The sequence below is a fragment of the Arachis duranensis genome, chromosome 4 (genome assembly GCF_000817695.3).
Source record: "Arachis duranensis cultivar V14167 chromosome 4, aradu.V14167.gnm2.J7QH, whole genome shotgun sequence".
NCBI lineage: Eukaryota > Viridiplantae > Streptophyta > Magnoliopsida > Fabales > Fabaceae > Arachis > Arachis duranensis.
Window position 1 is genome coordinate 108,482,646 of NC_029775.3, and position 9,914 is coordinate 108,492,559.

The 9,914-nt window shown below is 28.8% G+C and overlaps 1 long non-coding RNA gene across 2 annotated transcripts; it reads right to left on the reverse strand.

Moving 5' to 3' along the window:
* Nucleotides 1–6,541: 6,541 nt before the first annotated feature.
* On the reverse strand, nt 6,542–9,700 carry LOC110280230 (uncharacterized). Of its 2 annotated transcripts, XR_002374495.2 has the most exons (4): nt 9,018–9,700; nt 8,806–8,901; nt 8,615–8,680; nt 6,542–7,140 (listed from the first exon to the last, which is right to left on the reverse strand). It is a non-coding gene; the product is annotated as an uncharacterized LOC110280230 (long non-coding RNA). The 2 variants fall into 2 exon arrangements; XR_008008271.1 differs by having other exon boundaries at nt 8,615–8,901.
* Nucleotides 9,701–9,914: the final 214 nt, after the last annotated feature.

Sequence of the window (9,914 nt, forward strand, 5' to 3'; positions counted from 1 at the left end):
TTTAATTTTTGTCATTTATTCTCAGTTTTTATTTCAACCGTAGGCTGAGAGTTTATGTATAATCAACGCTTTATATCTTAGGAAATACCAAAATAGTCGGTTGTTTGGTCTGTTATTATCCGATACACACTGCTAAAGTGCTAATAGCACAATTCTATCTATTGTAGCTATTGTAGTTATATTACATTTAGTTTACGTAAATAAAAATATATAACATGATAATTACAATTTGATATATGGAGATGACCACAATTACAACTACACTATACTCTGCTAAACATATGATATGCACTCTATATATTGGAGGATATTCAATTATTCACTATCTACTAAGTGTAACCAACTCAACTAACTCACGTGCTGTAACCGAAATTGATAAGAAAAAGAGGGTAAATAAAAAGATAAAAATTCAAACCGAATAAAAAAATATTAAAACTAAAATAAAAATTAAATAAAAAAAATTATTCTACTTTCTATTTAATTTTTTGATGTAATAAAAAAGGAATTCTTGAACTTAATTTGTTGACATCATCATAGTTTAAAAATTGAATCGAAGGATCTTTTCAATCTTCTACCTAATTTTTCGTATAATAAGAGAAATTCACTTAATCTCATTTGTTCACACCATGATTTCGTTATGAAAAAAAAAAAGTGTTTTGGCATCTTTAATCACTCAATACTACGACTATAATAATTTATAACTTATAAGATATTTATAACCTCTTATTAGATTAAAATAAAGAAAACCTTAAGTTCATAAATACAAAACCCAATATAGTAACTAAATAAACAAAATTAAAATAAATCAAATTAAATTGAACATTCTAAAAATGTAAATTAATAACTTTTAAATAATATTTAAACTCTTTATATCACTGATATTTAAAGCGCGTATCATTCTTTTTCTTTTCAAAAAATATTCATCTTCAAATCTTGTAGCTGAAAAAATAGTATATAAAAAAGAAAAATACAAAAAAGATAATTTTTTTTTTTGCAATGTATATTTTTTACTTTTTTAAATATAAAATTAACAATAACGATAAGATAATGATAAAATACAAATAAAAAAATAAAAAACCTAAAGAAAGACGTGAAAAATATTAAATTATTTTTTAAAAAAAACAGACATAAATTAATAAAGATTAATCTAATACCTAAAATTATAAAGTAGCATAGATGATTATTCTTAATAAAACTCAATGTAATATACCCTCATTTTAATGATATTCTTAAAGGTTTCTTTTTTATAATAACACTAGTTTAGATTCCCTGGCATGTGATGCACGAAAATTTTTAGTTAATTTAAAATTTTGTTAAAATTTTTAAATTTATTTTTTATTAATTTATTTAATTTGTATAGATTCTATTATTTAATATATATAGTTGTCTTCATAATCAAAATTAAATAATATTCACATAATTGGAAGTTATTCCACATATGTATGTACAAATTAAAAATGAAAAAGAAAGGGAGGAAGATCAGAAGAAGAAATTGATATAACTCCTGCAAAACTGCATGAGCTCTAAACTTATTCCAAAATGAAATTACAAGAACAACCTTGAGTTAATTGTTTATCACAATATCTGTTATGAGTCTCGTGAGATTAATACCTGAAAAAAAAAATTTACACCGACAAACTAATACTGAAAAAGAGTCTTATAAAATCTTAGACTCTACTCTGCGGTACTTCACTTAATATACTTCACTCGTTCTCTTGTCCTTCCAAGACTATATAAGATTCCTTTTCAAATATTGGCTCTCGATATGAGATTCTTTTATTTTTTCAGGAATCTTACAAAACTCATAACAGTACCTACTATATAATTTTACATGTATCTTGATTCCATGGTAAGCAATCAGGACCCGGAGCTTTGAAATGCTTACATGGTCCATTGCGGTGTATAAACCAATCACAATGATCACAATAAGAATAATCCCTACGATAATCGTATATATTAAACCAATAACATTTATCTTCAATCTGAAAGGAACAAAAGTATGCCGTGTTCCCAATCCAATGGGGAGTAAAAGAAAATTCATACAATTGGCCATGAGCAAGAACATTTGGTCCAGGATCATCGTCTTTAGATTTGCAGTGAACGAATAGGGTTTCACCTCCTTCTAGATCATTATGAATTGTCACATATTTTTCGCCATTAATGACTAATGGCACCAAAACCAGCCATATGAGGAGAACACTTTTGACCAAAAGAGACATTATTGTTTCTAGCTTTTTTTTCATGAGTTTCATTTTCTTTTGCAATGAATCATTGGTATAAATAGACTAGAATTTAAAGTTGTTACCCAAATAAAAGAGTAATCGTATGAAAATTATAGTTAACATATAAACACGTATTATATTAAAAAATAAAAAATTTGGGAAGCCAACGGATTTTAGTATTTTTTTGCCACTAATTAATCAGCACAAATATCAAATTATTTTTAACAAATAAATTTTATTGATTTATATATATATAAATTTTGATAAATATAAATAAAATTATGTTTATTCATATGCATAAATTCTGATAAATATAAATAAATATAAATTATAAATATCACAAAAAAAATAATATTACTGATTAAATATATATAAATATAAATTATTACTAATTAAATACTGATGATAAAAATAATAATATTTATTAATTATTTAACATTACTGATTAAAAATTTTATTTTTATCTTTATATAAAGATGACTAGATCACCAAAATTGTAATTTACTATTATCTTAATACAAAGATGACTGGATCACCAAAATTCAAACAAAATAAAGCCATAAAGGAACTCATTATGAAGTAAGATTTTTATCAGCTTATAAATGATGGTTGCGGTTGCGATTGTCTTTATTGTTGGCATGGTGACTTTTGTCAGTTATGCATATTGAGATATCATTGAGATGCGAATCTATTCTCGTTGCAAGTTGAATTTGAGTCTATTATATGAATTGTAATTTATCACGTCTCAAAAGTAAGTAATAAATGCATAATAATGATCTCTTTCTAGTTTATTCTATTATACTAAAATCGAATTTCTATACTTAATGATAAAATTGATATGGTATATTTTTAAGTATGTTTTTTAATTTATTTTTTTAATTTTTTAAATATAATTTATTACAATAAATTAATTATATCAATTAATAATTTTATTAAATATTTAAATATTACACAATTTATTATAATTTATATCAATTAATTAATTATAATTTATTATACCAATTATTTTGATTCATTAATTTATAAGGTACATAATAATATAGAGGATTTGTTACTTATTTTGATTAAATACAATAAATACAGATAAATTTAGTTAAAAAAATTATTGTCTCTTATGTTTTTTTATTTATTTTTTTTAATTCATTAAATCCAATCAATTATAATAAATTAATTAAATCAACTAATTAATTCAATCAACTATTTTTTAATTTATTTTTTTGAATTTAATAAATCAAATAAAATCAATTATACTAATTATTTGTATCAACTAATTAATTTGATTAATTCTTAAAAGTACTTTTATTTAATTTATTTTATTTATTTAAACACGTGAATTATAATTAATTAATTAATTATTTAATTTTATTGGGATAAATATATCAAAATTCTATTCCTAATATAAAAATATAAAATTTTATTTCTTCTATTTTTATTTTATCACTATAAAGACCATATATACTAAAAGAAAATATTGTTTGTTTATCAATTACTCTTTTATTGTGTAATTTTTACAACTATTTTTCTTCATACAAGGTGTCGTCGCAAGAAGGCAACCATCGTGGACACAAATCACCACGCTCTCTAACTCTCATTAAATGAGTGATCATCATTCGGAGCTATATATGATATGTTAGTCATGAAGCATTCATGGACCATGGTGTTATCATGTATGCATAAATAAAAAAAGTTCTGTATTTAAACTTACTCAAGTCATTTACCTATTTGTATAGTATATTACAGTGTAAAGTTATTTTTAATTTGTGTTGTACAATAATATTATGGTCTAATTTAAGTTTTTACTTTAAAACTGTGTTATGATTTTATCTCATCATTTTTTCTTAGATATTAAGTTGATGCATTTTTATTTATTATTATTGAAACAGATGTCATATGAAATTTATATAAAAAAAACTCTCACATTCAATTTATTTTATTGTAGTCTTCTATCTCTTCTATTTTTTATTTTCTTCTTATTCATTTTATTTTTTTAAAATATCACATAAATTATTATAATCTATATCAAGTAATTATAATTTATTATATCATTTAGTTTAATTCATTAATTTATAATATACATAATATATAAAATAAATAATTTGTTACTTATAACGTTAATTCTTTTAAAATTTAGATATAATTATATTTTTACTTTTTGTTATGATCAAAATATTATTAATAATGAAAAATAATTAACCACTCATACTTTTAATTAAAGTGTTTGGATAATATTTTTATTTATTAATATTAATTGTTAATTATTCATTTCCTAAATAAATTGTATTATAATTTATGTTAGTTCATAATTGATTAATTAATGTTCATGAAGATATGTTATTCTAAATTTTATATTTTACAAATATTTTATTTAAATATAATTTTTAAACTTAAAAATTTATTATTTTTAATTTTTTAAACATAAAAATTTATTATTTTTAAATTTTTTTTACATATGGCAAATTTTTTAGAGTCATAGGAGACCATCTATCACAACCTATGAAGTACGGACACTTCGCTGAGTTGTCGTGTCTGCGTGTCGGACACATTTCGGATACGACACTCACCGACACTCGTCCAACACGCGTGTCTGTTGTGTCCAATCGTGTTTTAATAAAAAATAAAAAATTCTTTTCCAGACACGCCTGGACACACTTAAATACCATCATGTGTCAGCGTATCCAGTCTTATTCTTAACATATATTCTTAAAATAAATTTAGATATAATATATATTATTATTTATTAAAACAAAAAATATTTTAAATACTTGATATAATCAAAATAAGATATTAAAAATAATTAAAAATTTTAATTTATATTTTAATATCAATAAAATATCAAAATATCATTACAATTTATTTAAAAAGTATTTTATATTTTATATATATGCGTGTCACCTATCAAATAAAATTTTAAAATTTGCATGTCGACGTATCCTATGTCGTGTCTCGTATCCGTGTCAATGTCCGTGCATCATATCACAACTTTATATTCTAATTCTGTACATTTATGTTCTACTATGAGAATAATCTAATCTTATTTCCTGAACAAATATCTATATGTTATAGGTTTTGTATTTCAATACGATCCAAACCAAAAAAGAAGGAATGAGATAATAAAATAATTAATGTGAAATGACATGATATTCTGCTATAATACATTCCAGTGATGAGAAAATCTTTATTCCAACAAGATATTGCAAGAGCAAAAATATTGAATAATTCTCACATTGTTCTTTTTTGTTCTCAATTCTTACATTATTCTATATAGATATAGATATATATCCCGAAAACCTGTTTTTATTTTTTATTTTAGGCTGACAAGATTATTTTTTGAATTATGAACTACTGAGGTATTAATTTCAAATGTAATATTGTTTATTTTAGAGTATAAAAATGAGATTTTAATTTTTGAGAAGTACAAAATTCAGATCCTTCAAATTTTGGGTACAAAAATTAAACCTTTTAAGTTCTGAAATCGGACTTTTTGATGATTTCTACTTCAAAAAAATAAAAAATAAAAAATTTGAGATATAAAAATTAGATCCAATCATTTTTTTAGCTTTTACAATTTAAAAAATATTGAAAATTATTATATTAAAATATATCATTCATCTCATATCTATAAAAAAATGAAAAAAAGACAAATAGGTCTTTAACCTTTTATTCTACGGACATTTTTGTCTCTGACCATTAAAAAATATTTTTAAGTCTCTGACGTCCTTAAAAGTTGGACGGATCAGTTTCTCCGTCCAAATGTCTCCATCAGACTCAACGAAAAAGTCTGACGTGACTCCCGTTCTGTTTACCTGGCATTATGGCTGCCCACGTGGCACGTTAGTGGAAGGGAGCTTTTGAAAAATGGACAAAGAAGTTCATGTCTCTCAATGCAACGTCATTTGCATTTTGTGTGTTGCCCTAATCCTCAAATTTATTTGGTATATTTGTTTAGGCTGGTGGCTGGTGGTGATGAGAGGAGTTTTACATACTTCAACAATGGCTACTAAGGAGCATCATCAACCTCAAGAAGAAGCGTAAGTGGAATAAGACAAGAAAATTCTGCCTCAAACTCAGTTCCATGTGCTCATCATGCTGGAGTGTGGAGTTTATGCAATAATGTATATGTCGAGGACCATTAGCAACCCTAACAGAATCTTCTTGAATTGTCCATTCTATAAGGTAAGTTAAAAAATTTGTTTTGGTTTGATCTGAAATGGTTGTAGACAGTAGATGATTTTGGGAATTTTGACAGAAAAAAGAACGTCATTGCAAATTTTTTGTTTGGGTCGATGAGCATCTTGCCAAATAGGAAGCAATTGTTGCATCTCTAATATGAGACATTTGGGTAAGAAACATGTTGCAGTTATAGAGGAGGAAGAGGAATTGGATCATAAAATGTCTGTTTTGGAGGAGAAGATTATTGCTTTGGAGAAGAAGAAAAACCCATTAGCTTAGTGTATTAGTGTAATTATATGTGTTGTTTGTGTTGCTTTTTATGCATCTATTGCTTGAGAGATGAATTATAGAAATCATGATAGAGAATGAGTTGTTCTAAGTTTTTTGTAACACCCTCACTATCATAAGTCACGCTTCCGGCTGCGCTACTCTGATAGCAAGAAGTATTATGACTACTTTACATACTAAATACTAAAATAGGAGCCTGTGACTCGACGTTGTATCGCTGATTTCTTTGAAAACCAAAAATAAAAACTTAATCTAATATAAAAATACAAACAACCATAGATTCATATACAAGACTCCTTACATAATAACTCTCAATATAATATACATATAAACCATACAATTCTTACCCCTCTTACAAACTTGTAATAACAAAGGCGAGGGAAGAAGATAATCTAATTAATACAAACTTCTTATAAACCAATCGCAGTATAACTCTTCTTAATGCTTCTTCATTCGGTTCCTGAAAAGGTAAAGCTGTAGGGGGTGAGAACCTAACCACACGGTCTCACCATAGAGTTTCAAAGTTGTCATAAGAAGATATTTAATAGGAAAACTATTTTCAAGCTCAGTGATTATCATTGCCTTATGAATCTTTTAAAAACCAATAGGTAATCATTCAAAACCTTTTCAAAAAAAATAATGTTTAATCCTTTAGAGATCTGAAACCTTTCCTTTCTTACAAGAAAATCTCAATCAGAAACCAACCACGCAATCAAACAACACAATCACTAATTCAGCACCAAAGTTCAATCTCAAATGTAGCACGCCAGGACAAACACAGGCAAGGCAGACAAGGAAGGCACAAGTAGGCAGCAGTTATAGCAAATAGTTCAAGTAGCAGTTACGAACAGTTTAGCAATTAGGCAAACCAAAACAAGTTCAAATTCAAGCAAAGCATACAAATGCATATGATGCATGCCTATCCTATGGCTGATGAGGCTCATCTGTCGATTATCCAGCCAACCCGACAAGTCTGAATTGTCCTTAGACTGTCCCCCGACGTGCATTCCCAAGAGTCTATGCATAGCTTTTTCTCAAATAATCAAATATTACTCAATGGGGGTAACATTCCCGAGAATTTATATAGTGCCCGGCCACACTTACGTTGTAGGGTCAACAGAGTATCGAGTTTTCAACCTAGTACACGTGGTGGCAAGCCACGACACTTAATCCAGAGAACCTTGTATCTCAGATATTTCAAATTTATAAGCCAAATGAATAATTCAAAGAACATATTTCAATATTCTCAATCCATATCTCAACATTCTCATCATCATCATCATCATTTATCAATCCAGATCTCATTTTCAAATTCATTCAAAAACCATATTTTAAAGAAAATCCTCATCATCCTTCATTCCATTCTGTTCATTAACAATCCCAATTCAAAACATAATTCTTCCTTTGATAAATGAGGTAATTTTAAAACATATAATACTTAAAACCTTTTAAAATAACTACTTTCAATGAAACTTCTAATTTTATAAAATTTCGGCAGCATCTCCTCTAAAACTCGAATTCTGCCGCCTTTTTCGGGTCCCATCCAAACATTTCTCAAATCTTTTTCTCAACCATTTCCAAATCTCAAACATTTTTCAGAAATCAACTAGTTCCAATATCAAATTACTTTCAAATCAGACCAATTCCAATAATAAAACTCTTTTTAAAGTCAAACCAACTCAAGTATTAGATCATTTGTAAAATCAGACCGACTTAAAATCAAACCACTTTAACTCCAAACCAAGAAAAACCACTTTTCATAATAATCAAATAAATAACTTTTCAAACCTTTTTCTTATCAACAACCATACTTCACTCAAGAAATCAAGCAACCATATTCACAGGACAAACATAATCACAGAGATATATTTTTGCATCAATATCTATTTATAACAACTCTGTAATATAAAATAAATCTTAAGAAAAACTCCTACCTCGATTAGTCGCAAGTTGCATAATTAAACCCATTAAATCCTTATTCTCATGTTAATCGGCAGCAACTGCAGAAATCCCAACAATCACATATCTGACATAATTTAGAATTAACATGGAATGTATAGCGATATTAGAACATAATTGATAATAGAGTATTGTAATAAACAAGAACGGAACCGAATAATCTCACCACGATAAACAGAATCAAACGACACAGAAGCAGTTTCTAAATTGACCGGACAGCCGCTCTGATAGCGGCCGGAAGCTCTAATGGTTCAGCAACAACCTTAATTTTGACATGAAGTCATCAGAACTCAACCCTACGATACCAGTAGCTCAGAATTTCTAACAACTTATACCAGAATGCTAATTTCAAAGATTCCGGAAATAAAAAATGCTTACCAAGAGGATGGCGGCTTCGAGATTCAGGAGAACAAAACCAGGCATAGACAAACCAGAGCCGGAACCGAAATTGGAGTGAAATAGGATTTGGCAGCTGCAGGGGCATCCTCTAGCAGCTGTAGCCGTAATTTTCTGGCACCGTTCAGTGAGCAGGGCAGAACAGTAACTTCCACCACCATCACCTCCCCTCCTTCGGCGACAAATTCCTACAGCGAGGATGACCGAGCTCCGCACCAATGGCAGCAGATCTGAAGACGATGGCACGCGGTGGTTGCTGGTTGCGACAGCGTTCAAGCTTCAGCAACGGCGTGGATGGACCCTCGACGGCCATGGTTGCTCTACGCGAGGCTGACGGTGCGAACGGCGGCGACGGCGTGGAGTACGGCGCGGCGGTGGTCATAGAATCGACCCTTCTCTCGCGCGTCTCTCCCTCGCGACGGCGCAGCTGGCCGCAGCAAGGACAAACGGCGGCGATAGGGTTGACGGGCTCCCTCTCGGCACTGCTCTCTGCCTCGGTTCTGGTGAGCGCGACGACGATGACGACCAGACGACGACTACGTGGCTATGGCGGCAGCGGCAAGGACCCTCCCAGCGGCGGCTCTGGTCCAGCGGCACCTCCCCTGGATCTCCCTCTCTCTTCCGTTCAGCTCTCTCTCTCTCTCTCTCGGGTCTCACTCTCTTCTTTTCTTTTCTGTTCCTGAAGTGCGTGTGCGAGTGGCGGTGGTGAGGAGGGCAAAAGTGAGGGTTATGATAAAAATTAGGTTTAAATAAAATTAGGATTAGGTTTGATATTTTTATTAAAATTTAGGTATAGTAGTGTAATTTTATAAAATAAATAAAAAGTAGGATAATAATAAAAATTAAATTAAATATAAAATATCTATCTTTAAAATTATC